The sequence below is a fragment of the Panthera onca genome, chromosome F1 (assembly GCF_046562875.1).
Source record: "Panthera onca isolate mPanOnc1 chromosome F1, mPanOnc1 haplotype 2, whole genome shotgun sequence".
Lineage (NCBI taxonomy): Eukaryota > Metazoa > Chordata > Mammalia > Carnivora > Felidae > Panthera > Panthera onca.
Window position 1 is genome coordinate 15,967,390 of NC_138355.1, and position 22,533 is coordinate 15,989,922.

Sequence of the window (22,533 nt, forward strand, 5' to 3'; positions counted from 1 at the left end):
CCCTATTCTTTCTGTGGGCCTCAAATGATTTTTTGTTTGACATTTGAACTTAGATATTTGATGTTCTATGGCCCCTAAAAATGTTGTCCAGTGCTTAAACTTTATCATCTCGGCTTTTTTCCTCATTACGGATTTTTCTGGATTTTCTATAACTTGTGTCCCATGTTCTCATGATTGTGGTAAGCTAAATCCTTTGGTCTAGCCTTGAACTTCTTAGTAAATGCTCAGTGTTTATCAAGCTGGTTCGTTTTCTTCAGACACACCACTATCCTAAATCATCTTGTCCACATATTCTTTCATTCCTTATTATCTGTTTCATTCCTTTCCATCCTTCTACCACCATCTAAGCTTCATGAGATCAAGGACTTTGTCTTTTTACAACTGTATTCTCAATATTTGTGGAATGAATGAATGAATCCAGATGTTCTTTTAAAAATTTTTTTTTAATGTTTATTTTTGAGAGAGAGAGAAGAGACAGAGCATGAGTGGAAGAGGAGCAGAGAGAGAGGGAGACACAGAATCTGAAGCAGGCTCCAGGCTCTGAGCTGTCAGCACAGAGCCCGACGTGGGGCTCGAACCCATGGACCGTGAGATCATGACCTGAGCCGAAGACGGACGCTTAACCGACTGAGCTACCCAGGCACCCCTGAATCCAGAAGTTCTTTGCACTCCTTCTGAATCTTGGAAAGCTAATTCTAGCACAAGTCTTTCCAACTAAAGCTCCATACTACTCTTACACCATAAAATATACCTAGTTGATCTTAACTAATCATTTTTGTTATTATTTGATTCTCTCAACACCTTTAATAAGTATAGCAGTTTTTAAAAACATGGCTGTAGAGTCTTTGGTATTTTTCCCATAATGAGTCTATGTCCCCTCCCCTTGATTTGGGTGAAACTGTGACACACATGACTTCTCAGAATAGGTGATAAGAGGGCATTACATTCCCACCTTGCTGGGACACTTGCTCATGGAATCCTGAACCATCAAGAGGTCCTGCCACCTAGAGGCCTCCCTGCTGGGAGGAAATCCAGGCCATATGGTCATATGTAGGAGTTCCAGGTGACGTCCCCAACTGAGTCAGCCTTTGCATTATCCCCGATGAGGTGCCAGACATGTAAGAAGCCTCCGCATGATTCTGTCCCCCTGCCGTTCAAGTCACTCCCAGTCATTGGAGTGTCTCCAGCTGAGGCCACACATGCCATGGAACAGAGACAAGCCACATCCACTGTGCTCTGCCTGAATGTCAAAAGATACCTGGATGAGAGGGATGCCAAATTAATTCTTGAGGTCAATGTTCTGGTGTTTAAAGTGGATAGACCAGATAAATAACATCTTAAGATTTCTGACCAAGTTGATGATCATGTGGATTTACCCCAATAAAAACTCCACTGCAATAGATCCACCATCCGAAGAAGAAATACTGCTTTTATGCTTTTGGGCTATTTTCCTACTTCAGGAGGTATAAAAGAAAAATAAAAAATAGAAGAGCTCAGAAGATCTAGGTCTGTGTCTAAGATTTCTGATTTAAACAAATCATCCTGAAAGAACACCTCATCAAGTTGACTATGACTATGATTTGCCGACGTAACTACGCCTCCAATCCAAAAACACTCTAGAGCTTGTGTATTTTAGGTGCAAGACCTCATTATAATGATAGAAACTCATTGTTTATTGACACCGAAAATTCCCAGAAAAGTTCCGTAATATATACATGGATGAAAGGTCAGGAAAGTGAACCAATATTTGGGTTTTCCTGATACCTGTCTGGCTTTTTCTTCTAAGTCTTCTGTGGGACACCCCTTCCTAATGCCTACTCCAAGCACTATTCTCAATCTTCTGTTTTTCTCAATGCTATTCACATGAGTGGCTTAATCTACTTCCTCTATGCTGATGACCTTCACTTTTATACACTTCCAGCTCAGAGTTCTCTTTAAGCCAGATACATAGTCCACTTCTGGGCCTGTTCTCCTAGGGATAGAATCTCCTTTCCCCCAAGGGTGGCTTGCTGCATCGTTACTAGTCAGAGACCAGAGCCTGGCTCTGTGTGTGGACTTGCCTAGACCAGAGAGAAGGTGAATGGAGTCTGAGGCATATTTCAAGGCTTAATTCTGGACTTGGACTGGACATCTAGAAAGAGGTTAATTCTCCAATAAATTTTAGAGAATCGGCAGGAAAGAAAGCTATCTACAAAGCTGCTTCCTACACATGTCTATATTGATGATCCACAGGTGCCTCAACATTTCCAAAAAGTTGGATTTGTTTTTAGACTGTAAGGTGTATGAGAACTTTGTCTAATTCGCTCAGTATTATATATATATATCCAGCACTTAACAGAATGCCTGAGCCTTCTGTAGGTATATTGTCAGTATTGATGAACAGAAGAATGAACAGATCAAGAATGAAGTATTCTCAAAACAGTTTCCTTCCCAATTTTCCCTGTTTTCAGAATGGAGTCATCGGATCCTTCCATTTTCCCATGCCAAGGACCTCAGAGTATTCTCAGTCGTCCTCCTCTCCTTGTCCTCCCATACCCAAGTGGTCATCAGTTCTGCCAGTTCTGTTCGCTGAATATCTGCCCTTCCTTCCTATCTCCAAGACCACTGCTGCCCACCTCGTCTTCTGCATGGCTATCAGAGGGTAACTCTAAACAGAAGTGCCACTCCGTCACACTCCTACCCAGCTCTGCCACTGAGCTACATGACCTTGGGCAAGTAGTTTAACCATGCTGTGCCTTAGAGTGGGATGTGGTGGGACTTAAGTGAATTATTATGTGTAAACCATTTAGAACCGAGCCTGGGATATGGTTGAGAGTCAATAAATGTTACCTAGTATTTTTGTTCTTATAACTCGGTGTTCTTCAGTGAACCTGCACTGCCTGTAGAAAAACAAAAACAAAAGAACATAAAACAGCCCCTTTGCCAGGCATGCAAGACCTTTCCCATCTGACTCTGCCCACTGGCCCAGCCTCACTTCCCATCCTTCTCCTCAGTCGGAATTCTTTTTTTTTTTTTTTAATTTTTTTTTTAACGTTTATTTATTTTTGAGACAGAGAGAGACAGAGCATGAACGGGGGAGGGTCAGAGAGAGAGGGAGACACAGAATCTGAAACAGGCTCCAGGCTCTGAGCTGTCAGCACAGAGCCCAACACGGGGCTCGAACTCACGGACCGCGAGATCATGACCTGAGCCGAAGTCGGCCGCCCAACCGACTGAGCCACCCAGGCGCCCCCTCAGTCGGAATTCTAATCATACCAAATCGCTTTGCTTTCTCTATACATTTCATGCCATCTTTACAATGTGTCATCCCTTTGCAGGCTCCTCCTACCATTAAAGTCTCAGCTTTAACGCTGTGTCCTCTCATCAACCTTGCTAGACAACTCTAGATAAAGTCAAGCCCTTCCCAGAAAGCACCACTTCCCTTTGTGCTTACGCCACGTATAGCTATTTATTACCTTAGCGTACTATTAAATGGCAAGTAGTATTTCTCTACCTTCAGTAAATTGTATACTTCTTTTGGGTAGACATAGTTCTTTTGATCTATTTTTTCCTTTCCCCTAGTGTCAGGGTCTGGCATTTCGTAGATTTTCAATAATTATTCATTGAACAAAGAAATAAAGCTGCAGGAATGGCCTATAGTATTGATGGGGAGTAACATTTCGAACAAAGGAAAAACGTACCGTTGTTATTCATGACTCTCTGCTGAAAGAAACCCCAGTTCTGCACCCTTAGTGAGTTTGGTAGGTCCATAAGCACATCCTTTGAAGAAGAATCCCACAGTTGGTGATGTGTTTTACCTTCATACATTCCTTCTCTAACACTTTCTTTCTTTACGTAGATCCAGGTTTCTGAGCTCCATCAGTTCCCTTTTTCCTAAAGAATTTCTTTTAATAAGTCTTGCAAGGCAGCTCTCCTGGCAACAGATTCCCTCAACTTTTGTTTATCTCAGAAAAATCTTCGCTTCTCTTTCACTTTTGAGGGCTAATTTCACGGGGTAAATAATTCTAGATTCGTAGATCTTTTCTTTCAACACATTAAATATCTACTTTCTCTCTACTTTCTTCTTGGTTGTGTGACTTCCGAGGAGAAGTTTGATGCAATTTCTACCCCTACCCCTCAGTAGGTAAGGTGGATTCCCCCCACCCCCACCTTCCTCTGGTTTCTTTCAAAATTTTCTTTTTATCTATGATTTTCCACAGTTTGTATTATATGCCTTTGTGTAAATTTTTGGTTTTTATCTTCCTTGGTGTTCTCTGAACTTTCTGCATCTATGGTTGATGTCTAATTTTATAAAATGCTCGGTCATCATCGCTTCAAATGTGTCTCTGTTCCCTGTATGTATGTTATGTGTTTTTTATATATAGTAATATATATATATATAAAATTGGCAACTACCCCGTGGTTCTTGGATATTCTGTTGTCTTTTTCATTCTTTCTCTTTGCATTTAAGTTTTAGAAGCTTCTATAGACGTGTCTTCAATCTCACTGATTCTTTCCTTGGTTGTGTCTGGTGTATTGAAGAGCCCATCAAAGGCATTCTTCATTCCTTGTGCAATGTTTTCACTTCCTGGTATTTCCTTTTGATTCTTACTTGAAATTCCCACTTCCCTGCCTCCATCACCCATTTGCTCTTGCATCCCGTCCACCTTTTCCATCGCAGCTCTTTCCATAGTGACCGTGGCTGTTTTGAATTTCCAGTCAAACAATTTCAGCATCCTTGCCATGCCTGACCCTGTGGTGCTTGCTCTGTCTCTTCAAACTGTGGTTTTTGGCTTTCAGTATGTTTCAAACATTCTTTTTTTATCGAAAGTTAGACATGATATACGGGGTAAAAGGAACTAAGGTAAACAGGCTTTTTGTGCGAGGTTTTACATTTGCCTCACTAGAAGTTAGGTTGTGTTCAGTGTTTGTTGTATCTGTAAGCGTCAGAAGCTAAAATTTCCACAAGGTGTCCTTGTGTTTGTCTCCCCGGCTGACTTTGGGTTTTCCTTCTTAAATAACATCTGACGAAGGCTGTTCTTTCCATTGTATTCTCCACTTATTATACATGAACTTACTGGTATGGTGGCAAGGTGTGGGGAGTGGGGAGGGTCTTGTAGTCCTGTGATTAGGTCTCGGGCTTTGAGTGAGCCCGTGCCCCTGGGCTGTGACCTTCATAAGTGCTTCTCGGTCAGACCCTCCCCCCACTTAGGTAAGTCAGGAAGACAAGAATGGACTGGGTTGGGAATTTCCCTTCTCCCAGGCCATTCGCTCTCTGATAAAGACCCCACTTAGCTTGGGGGAAAATAGTTTATTTTGAGGGCAAGTCTTGTTGAGAAGTACAGAATACTCTGGGTGAATTTCAAAAGGGTCCATTTTCCTCTCCCTCCGCTGAAAACACAAGGAGAATTTTACTGGATCTTCACTGTGAGAACCCGGCAGGACTGCTGGAGGTAAAACTCTCAGAAGTGTGAGGGATCCCCTGAGATCAGGCCCCCTGGAGTTTCTAATGCTCAAACTTGCCACCGACTAAGCCTTCAACGATTGTCAATTACAGTGTAAACTCTCTTATGCTACTGCTTGTTCTCACAGAGGTCTTATGCTCCCAGGCTTCTGCTCTGGTAAACTGTGATTCTCTGTATTCACTTGTTACTTCAGTTTGGGGGACAGTGGTTTGCCCTGTGACGTTAATTTTCTGATGGATCTAAAAAGAGTTGCTTTCAGTTTGTTCAGCTTTCTCCCTGTCGTGAGGATGGGAGCCGTGGTTTCCAAGCTCCTTACATGTTGGACCAGAAACCGGAAGTCTAATTTATGATACATAAAATTACAAATACATGCTTGTTACAGTTGGCTAATTGTTTGTTCCTGAGATAACAGTGAGCCCTTATTTATCCATCTGTGCCCAGATGACATTATTTCTGAGAGGTGAAAAAATAATATTCCAGTGTTATCTGTAATTTCATCTTAATTTCAGTTCCACTACATCAGACGAATACTTTTAGCAACAGTGCTTATATCATATACACTATGATGTCAGAACAGAGATTCTAAAGTCAGCAACTCTTTAACAACTTAAAAATGTTTCGTTGGGGGGCGCCTGGGTGGCTCAGTCGGTTAAGCGTCCAACTTCGGCCCAGGTCATGATCTCACGGTTCGTGAGTTCGAGCCCCACATCAGGCTCTGTGCTGACAGCTTGGAGCCTGCTTCGGATTCTTTGCCTCCCTCTCTCTCTCTGCACCTCCCCAGCTCATGCTCGCTCTCTGTCTCTGTCAAAAATAAACTTAAAAAAAAATTTTTTAAAAAAATGGTTCGTGGGGCACCTGGGTGGGTCAGTCAGTTAAGCGTCGACTCTTGATCTCGGCTCAGGTCATGATCTCACAGTTCATGAGTTCCAGCCCTATATTGGACTCCACACTGACAGTGCAGAGCCTGTTTGGGATTTTCTTTCCCTCTCTCTGCCCCTCCCCTGCTCACTTTCTCTCTCCCTCTCTCTCTCTCTCTCTCAAAATAAATAAACCTAAAAAAATTTAAGAAGACGGTTCTCATTCTGGTGAGTCAAATGCTATGGAATGACTTTTTCTGGTAGACAATGAAGCAGCTAAGGAATGTGTGGCTTTTGGGGGGAAAAGTATGGAATAAATGACTGATCCTTATAAGGCCAGCATTCTTTGCATACACACACACACACACACACACACACACACACACACACATATCACACCTTTCACAGGGTGACTCCAGTGCAGACTGAGACATGCAAGTCTGAAAAGCAACTGTAATTTCCAAATTACTTCTGTTTTTACCGGAAAATCTGATGCTTCGATAGAATGGAGAGTATTCCGTTGGCCCATCCTTTGCTGATGCTATGACCAAGATGTCAGTGATATACACGTTACACATAGATTCTAGAAAGTGGGGTCTCAGTGAAGCACTGGGGAATTCCGGAGTCACCAGATTCTAAACTGAAGGGACTTAGCACCTGCTCAAAAGATGAAAATAACTATTGGTAGGTTTTCAATTAGGTCAGATTTCATTGGTCCTTACCCCAGCGAGACAATAAACAACTTATTGGCTAACTCTGGATATGATCTCTTTCCACGATGTTAACTTTCATATTAGTCTTGGTTGTCACTTACCGTGTATGACAGTAACTGGATTGAAAAGCCTGTGCCTTAATTGTGTACCTAGAATAGTATTTTGTGGTATTAACTATTTTTTTCTCTTTCCATTTTCCACCATTTCTTCTCCACATTCAAGGTTGCCCTGTTTTCATCACTTCAGGGGAGATGGCACAGAGTAGGGAAGGAACCAAAAATGGACCCAGAGGCATTTTGCCTATCGTTTTTCCAAAAGCCTACACTTTAGGAGAATTGATTGGTTATGGAGTTTTATGAGGAAGTGGAAAGAAGGAAATTCAAGGGCACAGAACAGCATGGTGCAATGGAAAATGATTTCCACCAAACTGAAAATAATCCTCTCCCCTCCCCCCACACTGCAAGCTAGGGGATGGAAAGAGAAGACAGAGACTTGTGAACCCACAGAAAAAGTATCTACATTCTGCTGCTCAGTAGCAGCACAGGGAATGTGCTGATATCTCCCGAGAGGGAATGGCTGGAAGGCGGAAGAACAGCCCATCTCACCAAGCAAGGGGTACACCCCCCGATATGTAGGGGAGCGGTAGGAATCTGTTGGTACTTTCTGAAAAGGTCATGCAGCCATTTCAGTGGCTATCAGTGAAGCGGAAAGACTGAAAACCAGATGCCCACCCCCCCACCCAATATCTTCACTCTATATAAAATTTAAGAACAAATATAACACAGGGTGGAGAAGTCCAGGTGCTTATGTTTTCTGCCTTATGGAATGGAATCCGCTTAAGACATGAATTAAATTGATTTATGATGAGGGAGAAGGAAGTAGCAACATTTCTTGCTGACCTGAATTTGTAGACACATTTACACTTTTATAAGATCCCTATGGTCTTGTTCTTTAAAATAAAGGTACACATCTAGCATGTAGTGAATAGTTTCAGAAAGTTGTTTATCTTTCTTTTATGCAAGATTTTTAAAATGTTTACTTTTTGAGAGACAGAGACAGAAAGACAGAGCGCAAGTGGGGGAGGGTCAGAGAGACACGGAGACAGAATCTGAAACAGGCTCCAGGCTCTAAGCTGTCAGCACAGAGCCCTTTGCGGGATTCAAACTCACGAACTGTGAGATGATGACCTGAGCCGAAGTCGGATGCTTAACCGGGACCGAGCCACCCAGGCGCCTCTCTCTAACTTTCTTTTAACAGGATTCACCATTGTCAGAAAAGTAATAAATATGGAACACAGAGGAGGGCTTCAGCAAAATAGACTTTATTTCTGCAAAATCCCCTTTGGATTAAACCCAACCTAAATTAAATCAGTGTAAAGCTATAGGAAGGAGCTCAAAAGAAACAAGAAAAAAACCGAACAACCAAATTATAACCAATAAGGAACTCAGAAGGGTCAAACATGCTAATACCAAACGGTACTGTCATCTCCTAATTATGAACAGTGCCACAACTTGGCCTTGTTTATGTCATTACTACCACGGTTCCTCCTCCTGTCCAACGTCTCTGCCCCTTCAAATGCTCTTAACCCAAACATTACAGGGGCTATGTGCATCACATAAAAAGTTATTGTAATCACTGCCATTTCAGCTCAGGACTTATTCCAAATTTCTGATCATTCTGAACTCTTTGAGCCCCCTCGCAAATTGGTTATCTTAAATCTCAAATCTCCCCTTGCCTTTGGATCTGGGATTTCTCATCTGTTGGTCACCTGACATCAAACCAACCCTCATTGTGTCTTTGTGTTGCCCCCTCCCAAAGATGTGTTGGAGTCGTGCCTCCCAGTAGCTCAGACTCTGACCTGATTTGGAGAGAGAGTCTTTAGAGAAGCGATCCAGTCAAAATGACTGGTGTTGACCATGACTTAGTGTCCCTACAAAACGGGGAAATTTGGACACAAAGACACAAGTGTACGGTGGGGAGATGGTAAGAGACACGGAGAGAAGAAGGCTAGCTACAAGCCAACGAGGAGCCTGGAACAGAGCCCTCCTTCCCAGCCCTCGGAAGGACTCAGCCCTGCCAACACCTTCATTTCAGACTTTAGCTTTCAGACCTGTGAGATGACAAATTTCTGTTGTGTAGGCCACACAATTGTGTGGCACTTTATTGAGGCAGCACTAGCAAACTAACGCACCCGTCTATCCGACGTCACCTTAGGATGCTGCTTCTGATAACTTCTTTTTTTTTTTTTTACTCCAGGCACAGAAATCAGATGCAGGATGCCTCCCACCCCACGAAACACAGCAGCACAACAACATTCCTTAGGCTCCCACTATCAGGAAAAGTAAACTGAATAGCCACACCTTGGGCTTCAAAAGCATTTTGCTTTATGCCTATTTACTACTGAGAGTGACAACTAGTCTTTTTCGAAACACATGACGGGCTATTGTACTTACTAGCAACTGTGGTCGAAGATGTTGTTCACCCGTCACCATTATCCACATGAAATCCTGCATGAGAAACTTGGGAAATTTCGTGCTTCACAATTTGGCAGTATCTATAAAAATGAAAAACGTGATGATAGTCTATGAGCAAGCAATTCCTCGTGACCCTCACGGTGAATACAAGTTTGGAGTGTGTGAAGATCAGGGAAAAGGCCAGTGTTCGTTTTTAGGCGTGTCACGATGTGAATCTTATGGAAACGGTCCGCTCTTCCCCTTAGTGAACGATCAAGAGCAGAATGGAGCGGAGTGAGAAATATCCCTAAAACGACAAATATGTTCTGCTCGACCCTTTTGGCTCCGCGGAATTTAGAAGGTTTAGAATGAAGCCTCAGCTGAACGTAGACCTCTCTCACACCAGGTAGCTGTGACCTTTCACTTTGCAGTTCCTCAAAGATGAGAGGAACGATGACGCTGTGATAGGACTGAAATGTTCAGTCCCAGACCCCCATCGGCTGTGTGTTTCGAAGGAGTTCTATCGTGTAGCTAAGACAGCACTCACCCCACACATATGACCGTAATGATAGGCTTCTTATAAATTAGTAATAGAAAAACTCAGAGGCCTTATTACACACCCAGAAGAAACAAATAGTGTGCACCTGCTTCTGTAATCCTTACGTAAGTGAGGGAAGAGCCGCGATTTAGACCGTTCTGTGGTTTCTTTGGCCTCTCTTTGCCCCCAAAGAAAACAAATACACACACAGCTGTTATAGCACTTGCTTTCTGCTCCAGAAAAGGGTAAGCATGGAATAGAAATTTTGAGTGTCTGCAGACATTGCCTAATAACTAAAAAGTGACAACACAGCAGGTCTCTCCTGGTTCCCAGTAAGGAGGCAGTAATTCATTGTAAAGGCATCTCTGCACCTGCAGTGATGGCTGTTTCATGTTCATTTGTGCAGCAGAAGCTGTCCTTGCATAACTGCGTGAGTCTGAAGCTGAGGAAATAACATCACTACTATAGACCCGGACATGGAAAGCACAAGGATGATCCCAAGACCAAAAGAGGAAGGCGTCCCAAGCGTCTCCGGTTCAGAGGTAGTGAGCCAAGATGAGGTCAGTGCAGCTTTTAAGAAATTAAATATAAGCCAAAGATTTGAGAATTCTAGACCGTGCCCAATTTCAGTCCTTTCAAAGGGCTGTACAACTGTGATACCGTATGGTACTTGGCTAAGATCGGTGATGTCAATGAATTTAACCTTTATTTTGACTCTTATTTCTTGTTGTTGCTTTTGGTGGTATTGGTCAAAGACTATGGATGCTATTTTAACAAATCCCATTGATTATGGAGAAATGAAATAGCCTTCGAAGATTCCTTTGGAAACCTCTTGTCTTTTTTTCCTACTATGAACTAAATAATCTTGTGGCGGTTTTTAATAAGAATCACTTGACATAAAGTGAAAGTTTAAGTCACAGTGCTATGAAGCATTTCAGAGAAAGGCATTTATGCATTCATCCAATCAGCTCCAACCGATCATTGAGGGCCAACTATATGTTGTGCTAATCGTGGGGGAAATAGAGATGAATGAGAGCCATCTCTAGGGGGAAAAAGACACGTGAACTAATAAAAAGCAATTGAATGATAGATTCTGAGAAGACGGTGAACTGTGATTCAGCAGGACACAAAGATATGCATAATCAACACTACCAGGTTTTCTAAAGAAGTAAAACTTGAACCCAGCCATGAAATATGACCATGTATTCATCAGACTTTCCAGAGAAGGACATGAATGGTCCAGATGGAGGAAACTGAACGTGTGAGGGTAGAGGCTGAAACAGCTCAGTACATTCAGAAAGCTGAAGCTAGTGCCATTTAGAATAAGGGCTGATTCATTTATTAAACAAACTCCTTAAAACAGTGAAGAAGATGTGTTCAGCCCATGCCTGCCCAGATTTTAAAAGTGCAATGTAAATAAATATGTAAACTTTTAAAGCACTAATTATAAGTGCTTATAAAGAAAAAAAGTGAAGGCTAAGGTGGAGAATAGAGAGGAGATGAGGAACAGAAAAACTCTTTGAAGTCCAGGAAGTACTCTTGTGAGAGGTGACTTTGGAACTGACGAAGAATGATCAGAAGCTAATCTTAAGCCAAGTAGGTGGGATGACCATTACAGATGAGTAAATGGCTTAGGTACTGACATGTTAAATGGAGGGTGGGAGGTAAGGTCAGTCTAGTTCATGAAAGGAAGTGGATGCAATCACTTTACTAAGGTGTTTATCCTCCCGTGGGTAATAAGGAACCACTGGATAATGCCAAAAGAGGCAAATATGATCATATTTGCAAGTTAGGAAATCCACTTTCTTGGCAGAGTAGAGGGGTATTGGCCACAAAATAACCAGTGAGGAAATTGCTGCAATGGTCCAGGCAGTGGAAAAAGGATGAAGACAAGTGATATTAAGGAAAGAAAGGAAAACTGACATTACTTAGTCTCCTATAGCTATAGAATGGTTTCTTTCTATTTCCTTTATTTGCCTTTTGTGTTTTGTTTACAATACAAGAAATATATGTAATTTAAGAAATAAACAATCAAGCAAAAAATAAGACAATTAAAATTACTGAAAGATTCCGGCACTTAAAGATGACTCTTCAGTATTTCGTGTGCTTTCTTCTGGTCTCATTTTTATGCAAACAGAGATTGGGTTTATAAATATTTTTGCCTAATTTTCACAAGACTCCTGCATTGTGGAGAGAGGCTTGGGGAAATGGTGGAGTAGGAGGACCCGAAGCTCACTTTCTCCCACGGTGCCAACTAGATACCACTCACATCTGAGTAAATAAACCAGACTGCGATCTAAACACTGGCAGAACAAGGGCCACAACTAAAGGTAGAGAAGAAGCCACATGGCAGAGGTTAGGAAGGGCAGACACAGTGCTCGGGAGCTGCCTACAGACAGGAGGGAGCCGCAGGTGCAGAAAGGGGAAAGCACCAGGGAGCCCACATATGGAAAGTGAATCCCCATAACATCTGGCCTTGAAAACCAGAGGGGCTGAGTTTTGTGAGCTTGTATATCCAGCGGGACTTGGAGCCTGGAGCTTTATTAAGTCAGCTGACATGGCACCAGGCAAGCCAAGAGGGTGAGTGATCACTGGCTCCCTCCCATAAAGAGACAACAGCCTGAGGAGAGGCAATGTGCAAGCCATCGTTTACACAATGGGCGGGAAAGCTGTTCATACAGATTTCAGAGCAGGTCGGGATAACCTCTCCAGGAGCAAAGTTGCTGGCAGGTGCCACTTTCCTCCCCCAGTCCCCTTCATCTGTGGGAGGTGGCACTGCACAGACACGAGCTAGTCTGCCAACACCAACACCGAGTGCTGTGCCCCTGGCAGCCACCAGGCTGTGGGGGATCTGACCTAGGCTCAAGGAAAAATTGTTCTACACCACCACCCTGCCTCCAAGCTCTTTTAATGTCGCACCTCCTCAGAGCTGGCCTGCCTGGGTATCACTAGCAACACAGCAAGCACAGCCATGACGGGCAGAGAGTCAGTGCATATGCCTGAACTGAAAGGAAAAGTGACTCAGGCACAGTGGCGGGACACAAGGAACACACATATGAGACTTTCCTGAAGTGCCAGGTTCTAGTGAGCAAGGGAAACTGCACCCCAGGGCATTACAGGACCTCTTCCTCATAAAGCCACTATTTTCAGGAGCAGAAGATGTAGCTGACTTTCCAAACACACAAAAACAGAGACCTAGACAAAATAAGGAGACAGAGAAATATGTCTCAAATGAAAAAAAGAGAACAAAGGGCGCCTGAGTGGCTCAGTCGGTTAAGCGTCCAACTTCGGCTCGGGTCGTGATCTCGCAGTTTGTGAGTTCCGAGCCCCGCGTAGGGCTCTGTGCTCACAGCTTGGAGCCCGGAGCCTGTTTCGGATTCTGTGTCTCCTTCTCTCTCTGCCCCTCCCCCACTCGTGCTCTGTCTCTCTCTGTCTCTCAAAAATGAATAAAGGTAAAAAAAAATTTAAAAAAAAGAAAAAACAGGACAAAATCATAGCAGAAGATCTAAGCAAAACAGATACAAGTAATCTGCCTGATACAGAATTTAAAGTAGTGAACATAAAGACATTTGCTGGACTTCAGGAAAAGGTGGAGGATATCAGTGAGACCTTCACAAAAAGATAAAAAATATCATTTCAGAGATGAAGCGTTCAATAAATAAAATTAAAAATACAATAGATGGCATAAAATGTAGGCTACAGGAAGCAGAGACATATTAGCAACATGAAGAATAGAGTAATGGAAAGCAACCAAGCTGAACAAGTGAGACACAAACAAATATTGCATAACGAGATAGACTTAGAGAACTCACTGGCTCCATGAAGGGTAATACATTTGTATTATAGGGATCCCAAAATAACAGAGCAAACGGGGCAGAAAATGTGTTTGAAGGAAAACTAAAAACTTTCCAAATCTGGGAAGAGAAGCAGAGATCCAGATTCAGGATGCACAGAAATCCCCAAACAAATACAATCCAATGAGGTCCACACCAAGACACATAGGAATTAAAATGGAAAAAAATAGTGATAAAGAAAGAATTTTTAAGATTGCAAGAGAAAAGGAGCCAATTACATACAAAGGAAACCTCATAAGGCTATCAGCTAATTTTTCAGTAGAAACTTTGCAGGCCAGAAGGGAGTGGCATGATGTACTCAAAGTTCTTAAAGGAAAAAATCTGCAGCCAAGGATAGTCTATCCAGCAAGACTATCATTCAGAATAGAAGGAGAGATAAAGAGTTTCCCAAACAATACTTAAAAGAATTCATGACACTAAATCAGCCTGATAATAAATCTTAAGGAGCACTCTGTGAGTGGAAAGCAAAAAGCAGAAGTAAGAGTAAGAAAAATATGGGGCACCTAGGTGTCTCAGTTGGTTAAGCATCCGACTTCAGCTCAGGTCGTGGTCTCGCGGTTTGTGGGTCTGAGCCCCACATTGGGCTCTGTGCTGACAGCTCAGAGCCTGGAGCCTTCTTCGGATTCTGTGTCTCTCCGTCTCTCTGCCCCTCCCATGCTCATGCTCTGTCTCTCTCTGTCTCTCAATAATAAATAAACATTGAAAAAAAAATTTTTAAGTTTAAAAAAAAGAGTAAGAAAAATAGGAAGCAGAAAATCAATAACAACAAAAACAAAAAAAAATTAAGTATATCTATAAAAGTCAGTCAAGAGAAGCACAAAATAAAAGGATGTAAACTATGATTCCAAATATCTGAAATGTGGAGGGGAGAGGAGTAAAAAATGAATTCAAAATTAAGTGACCATCAACTTAATATAGACTTCTATATGCAAAAGATGTTATATATAAACTGAATGGTAACCACAAATCAAAAAATTAGTAGATATGCATAAAATAAAAAGTAAGGAATCCAAATATATCACTAAACTAAATCAGCAAATCATGAAAGAGAGAAAGAGATAAAAGGATCAGAGAAAAACTATAAAAACAACCACAAAGGAAGTAACAAAATGGCAATAAATACATACCTATCAATAATTACTTTGAATGTAAATGGACTAAATCAAAAGACATAAGGTGAAAGAGTAGATAAAAAAACAAGATCCATCTATATGCTGCCTACAAGAGACTCATTTTAGACCTAAAGACACCTGCAGATTGAAAGTGAGGGGATGAAGAAACATTTATCCCACAATGGAATGTAAGAAGAAAGCTGGAATAGCAATACTTACATTGAACAAAATTAACTTTAAGACAAAGGCTTAAAAAAGAGACAAGGACAGTATATAATAATAAAGGGAACAATCCAACAAAAAGATATAAAAATTGTAAATATATATGCATACAACATGGAAGCACCCAAATACATAAAACAGTTAATAACCATATAATAACAATAACAACAACAATAATAGGAGGAGGTTAACACCCCACTTACATCAATGGACAGATCATCTAAGCAGAAAATCAACAAGGAAACAATGGCTTTGAATGACACACTGGGCCAGATTGATTTAAAAGATATATTCAGAACATTCCATCATAAAACAGCATAAAACACATTCTTTCCAGGTGCAGATGGAACATTCTCCAGAATATATCACATATTCAGCCACAAAACAAGCCTTCACAAATTTTTAAAAATTGAAGTCATACTGTGCATCTTTTCTGACCACAATGCTAGGAAATCAGAAATCACCCACACAAAAAAAATCTGGAAAGAGCAAAAATACATGGAAGTTAAATAATATGGTACTAAACAATGAATGGGTCAACCAAGAAATCAAAGAGGAAATCCAAAAGTACATGGAAACAAATGAAAATGAAAAAAGAATAGTCCAAAACCTTTGGGAGTTTATGGCAATACAGGCCTACCTCAAAAAGCAAGAAAAATCTCAAATAAACAGCCTATTCTTACACCTAAAGGAGCTAGAAAAAGAACAAAAAAGAAAACCTAAAACCAGTGAAAGGAAGGAAATAATAAAGATTAGAGCAGAAATAAATGATATAGAAACTAAAAACAAGAACAAAATAAACAAACTAAAACAATAGAACAGATTAATGAAACCAAGAGCTTGTTCTTTGAAAATATCAATAAAATTGATAAACCTTCAGCCAGACTCATCAGAAGAGAGAGAGAGGGGGAAAGTACTCAAATAAAGAAAATCACCAATAGAAAGGAGAAATAACAACCAACACCACAGAAATACAAAGGACTATAAGAGAATATTATGAAAAATTATATGCCAAAAAATTGAACAATCTAGAAGAAATGGATAAATTCCCAGAAATATATAACCTACCAAAACTGAAGAAGGAAGAAATAGAAAATTGGAACAGATTGATCGCCAGTAATGAAATTAAAGCAGTAATCCAAAAAACTACCAAGAAACAAAAGTCCAAGACCAGATGACTTCATAGTCAAATTCTACCAAGCATTTAAGGAAGAGTTAATACCTATTCTGCTCAAGCTATTCCAAAAAAATAGAAGAGAAAGAAAAACTTCCATATCATTTTATGAGACAAATATCACCTTGATATCAAAACTACATAAAGATACCACAAAAAAAGAGAGAGAGAGAGAACTATAGGCCAATATCTCTGATGAACATAGATGTGAAAATCCTCAACAAAATACTAGCAAACATATTCCAAAAATACATTAAAAAATCATTCACCAGGATCCAGTGGGGTTTATTCCCAGGATATAAGAATGGCTCAGTATTTGCAAATCAATCAACATGATACATCACGTCAATAAGACAAAGGATAAAAACCATATGATTGTCTCGATAGCTGCAGAAAAAGCATTTGACAAAGTACAACATCCATTCATGATAAAAGCCCTCAACAAAGTAGGTTTAGAGAAAATATACCTTAGCATAATAAAGGCCATATATGAAAAGCCAACAGTGAACATCATACTCCATGGGAAAAAACCGAGAACTTTTCCCCTAAGGTCAAAAACAAAACAAGGATGTCCACTTTCACCACTTTTATTCAACACAGTACTGGAAGTCCTAGCCCCAGTAATCAGACAACAAAAATAAATAAAAGGTATCCAAACTGGTAAGGAAGAAGTAAAACTTTCACTATTTGCAGATGACATGATACTATATATTGAAAACTCTAAAGACTCCACCAAAAAAGCTACTAGAACTGATAAATGAATTCAATAAAGTTGCAGGATACAAAATCAATGTGTAGAAATCTGTTGCATTTCTATACACTAATAAGCAACAGAAAGAGAAATTAAGAAAAACATCCCATTTATAATTGAACCAAAAATAATAAGATACCTAGGCATAAACTTGATCAAAGAGATGAAAGACTTATACTCTGAAAACTATAAAACATTGATGAAAGAAATTGAAGACAACACAAAGAAATGGAAAGACATTCCATGTTCATGGATTGGAAGAACAAGTGTTGGTAAAATGTTGATATTATCCAAAGCAATCTATGCATTTAATGCAATCCCTGTCAAAATACAACAGCATTTTTCACAGAACTAGGATAAAAAAAATCCTAAAATTTATATGGAACCACAAAAGACCTCAAATAGCCAAAGCAATTTTGAAAAAGAAAAGCAAAGCTGAGGGAGCCTGGGTGGCTCTGTCGGTTGAGTGTCCAACTCTTGATTTCAGCTCAGGTCATGATCTCACGGTTTGTAGGATCGAGACCTGTGTCAGCCTCATCGCTGACAGCATGGAGCCTGTTCGAGATTCTCTCTCTCCCTCTCTCTCTGCCCTTCTCCTACTTGCACACATGCGCTCTCTCTCTCTCTCAAAATAAACAAACATTTAAAAAAGAAAAGAAAAGAAAACCTGGAGGTATCACAATTTCAGACTTCAAGTTATATTACAAAGCTCTAGTAATCTAAATAGTATGGTACTGGCACAAAATAGACACATAGGTCAATGGAAAAGAATAGAAAACCCAGAAAGAAACCCACAATTATGTGATCAATTAATCTTTGACAAAGCAGGAAAGAATGTGCAATGGGAAAAAGTCTCTTCAACAAATGGTGTTGGGAAAACTGGTGAGCTACATGCAAAAGGATATTGGACCACTCTCAACACCATACACAAAAATAAATTCAAAATGGATTAAAGACCTAAATGTGATACCTGAAACCATAAAAATCCTAGAAGAGAGCACAGCCAGTAATTTCTCTGATATCGGCCATAGCAATTTTTTTCTAGATATGTTTCCTGAGGCAAGGGAAACAAAAGTAAACTATTGGGACTACATCAAAATAAAAAGCTTCTTCACAGCAAAAGAAACAATCAACAAAACTAAAGACAACCTACTTAATGGGAGAAGATATTTGCAAATGACATCTGATAAAAGGTTAGCATCCAAAATATATAAAGAACTTATACAACTTAACACCAAATAACAAACAATCTAATTAAAAATGGACAGAAAACATGAAAAGACATTTCTGCAAAGAAGACATTTGGATGACCAACCAACGCATCAGCATCAAAAGACGCTCAATGTCCCTCATCATCAGGGAAATGGAAATCAAAACCACAATGAGATATCACCTCGCACCTTGCAGAATGGCTAAAACCAACAACACAAGAAACAAGTGTTGGCGGGCGTGTGGGAATGCAATTGGTGTAGCCAGGGTGGAAAACAGTATGGAGGTGCCTCAAAAAGTTAAAAATAGAACTACCCTATGATTCAGTAATTGCACTACTATTTACCCCCAAAATACAGCAACACTAATTCAAAGGGATATATGCACCTCGATGTTTATAGCATCATTATTTACAATAGCCAAATTATGGAAGCTGCCCAAGTATCCATCGATAGATGAATGGATAAAGAATGTGATATTATATTCAATGAATGTACTATTCAGCCATAAAAACAGCCATAAAAATTTTTATTCAACCATAAAAAACAACGAAATCTTGCCATTTGCGATGACATGAATGAAGCAAGAGAGTATATTCTCAGTGAAATAACTCAAAGGAAAAACGTGAAATGATTTCGCTCATGTGTGGAATTGAAGAAACAAAACAAATGAGGAAAGCCAAAAAGAGAGAGAGAGAGAGAGAGAGAGAGAGGCAAACCAAGAAACAGAGTCTTAACTGTAGAGAACAAACTGATGGTTACCAGAGGGGAGGTGAGTGGGGGGATGGGTGAAATAGGTGACAGGCATTAAGGAGGACACTTGTGATGAGCACTGGGGTGATGTATGGAATTGTTGAATCACTATATTGTTCACCTGAAACTAATATAACACTGTATGTAAACTAAACTATCGTATAATATGTAAACTATATGTAAACTAATATTTATTAATTAAAAGTTAAACATAACAAAAAAACCCCTCCTACCTTGTGAACATCATCTCAAACTAGTGTACTCCAATGACTTCATTATTTTAATAGCTGCATAGTATTTAATAAATTTATAATGTATTTAATCATTATCCTATTACTTAGTTCTTTTCACATTTTTCCATTATAAAAAATACTTTTGTGAATATTCTTGTATATAGATTGCTGTGCTCCTGCCTGATTATGTTCTAGAAATTTATTCCTAAAAGCTGAATTTATTATATCAAAGCATACATTTTTTGATACAATTTGCCAGAACACACTTTAGAAAATTGGACTTGTATCTTTGTTCTAGCTTAACTCTAAAATAATTTTGGAAAATTGAAAAAAAAGTAACTATTGTTGCAACTACATTAAATTTACTGATTTATTCAGGACTCATCAACATTTTTAATTTATTTTTTTAATTTTTAAAAGATTTTTAATGTTTATTTTTGAGAGAGAGAGAGAGAGGGTGAGCACGAGTGCGGGAGGGGCAGAGAGAGAGAGACACAGAATCTGAAGCAGGCTCCAGGCTCTGAGCTGTCAGCACAGAGTCCCCCATGGGGCCCAAACTCAGGAACCACGAGATCATGACCTGAGCCAAAGTCAGATGCTTAACTGACTGAGCCACCCAGCGTCCCCCCCAGGACTAATCAACATTTTTAACATATTGAGTATTTTCATCTGGAGATGTGCTATGTTTCTCCTCTTCAAAGCAAGTCTCCTTTGATTTCCTTCAAGACTGGATTATAGTTGGCCTTTTGTAAGTCCTATACATGTCTTTTTCATTTTATCATTAGGCATTTGACATTTTATTACCATTATGATTAAGGTATTTTATTTAATATTGTATATTGTATCTGACTATACTTGAAATGTGGGAAAACTATGGAACTTTTAAATTTTAATTTGTAACTCACTACAGTATTGAACTCATTGGTTCTAAGGGTTTTTTTCTGTTGATTTTCTCAGGCTATTCAGGTGGACAATCATATCATTTTATAACACTTGATAAGTGTGCTTCCTCTTTCCAACATTACACAGTTCTCTTATTTAATTGTGTTAGCTGGCATTTCTTGGACAATCCTACACAACCTTTGTGATCATAGGCTCTTTTCATTATTCCTGACTTTCTGTAGAGTTACATCATCATAAGACATGATATTGTTCAATTATTTTAAGCTGTGTATCTTATCATGCTAAAAAGTTACTCTCTAATCTTATTTTTAAAGCTTTTATGAGAATAGATGTTGAATTTTATTAACTGCCTCTTCAGCATCTCTTCTGATGCTTTTCTTTTGATGAATGATAGTAATACATATCCTAATATCAAACCACTCATTTTTTCTTAGAACAAATCCTGCTTAGTCATTATAGCTTAGTCTTTTAAGAAATATTTTAGGTTGTTTGGGAAATTGGTGAGTCCTTTGGTTTTTGCACTTCTCTATAAAATTTTGGTATCAGAGTTTTGTTAGCTATCAAAAGAAAAAAAAGAAATTGGGAACATTCCCTCTTTCTCTATGTTCTAGAACAATTTAAAAAGCCCAGAATTATTTGTTCCCTGAATGTTTGGATAAATGCATCCATAAAATTACTTGGCTCCAGTGTCTTTTGAAGGGACAGTTATTTAACAAATGTCTTTATTTATTCCATGAATTTTGATCCAGTAAATATTTTTACCAGTTCCAGGGGCGATACATTTTATTTTCATTTTCCTGAAACACTTTGCTTATTTACTTTCAAGTTATAGGTTAAAAGTATAGGATGTATTCTCTTACAATGCTTTTACATTTTTTTAATCAATGATTATAAGTTCCTTCTATCGTTCTTTATTTCTTAAATAACTTATATAATTAATATTATATATATCTGGCACATAGAATATGTTCCTTGATAATAATGTTCCTATTATTACTACTTTGTTAAATAGTGTATTCATTATTTTAGTTTTTACTTTTTCTTAGGATTTGGCAAAAATAAAACATTATGAAGTTGAAGTTGTCTGTTTCTTGTTCCATGATAATTTTTCTCCTTCTTTTCACAGAGGCAATCATCATCATGAATTTGATATGACTGTCAATTCCACACCTTTAAATTTACAAGTCTACAAATTCATGAATAATATACATATACATAACATAATATACATAAAATAATACAGTATTATTTTATGCTTTAAAATTTTTTTTAACGTTTATTTATTTTTGAGGCAGAGAGAGACAGAGCATGAAGGGGGGGGGGGCGGCCAGAGAGAGGGAGACACAGAATCTGAAACAGGCTCCAGGCTCTGAGCTGTCAGCACAGAGCCCGACGCGGGGCTCGAACTCACGGACCCCGAGATCATGACCTGAGCAGAAGTCGGCCGCTTAACCGACTGAGCCACCCAGGCGCCCCTATTTTATGCTTTTAAAGCACTTATTAAAGTAGTTATAATACTACCATACCGATGTATACTTCTGCATCTTTTATATTCAATTTTCAAAAACTATACTAATGGACCTATAGATTGATTGATATATTGATACATCTGGGTATGGAGAGCTCATTTGTTTTTAGCTGCTGTATGGTATTTTGTCACGTGACTAAACCAGCGTTTATTTAATCCCTTCATTTATTAATATTTCCATCCTCTTATTTTTTAGTCTTTAGGTATAATCTACTCTTGTAAACTGAAGTATAATTGACTCATAACACTGTATATAGTTTTAAGCATAAAACATAATGGTTTGATATAGGTATGTATTGTGAAATGATTAAAATAAATTTAGTTAACATCCATCACCACACTTAGTTACATTTTTTTTCTTCTGATGAGAACTTTAAAAATCCACTCTCTCTTTCAAATGTAAAATTTAATATTGTTAACTATGGTCACCATGATACCTTACCCGCCCTGGACTTACTTATCTTGTTGGTGCAATTTACTTTAAGTGTGTCTTTTGTTGGTATCATAGTGCTGGATTTGTCCTTTAAATATTGTCTGACCAATTTGGACTTTTAATAATTAATTTAAATCTGTTTGTAATATTTTGAGTATTGATATACTTGATTTTGTGTTTTATATTTACCATGCTTCTCTCTATATCCACCCCCCTCTTTTTTTTTTGCTTTCTATTGATTTTATTGAATTTTTTAAATTCTTTATTTTCCTCTAGTGGTTTTGGAATTATACATTCCATTTATGTTCTTTTAGTGGTTAACCTCAAATCTGTAACATTAATTTAATTTAATTTAAT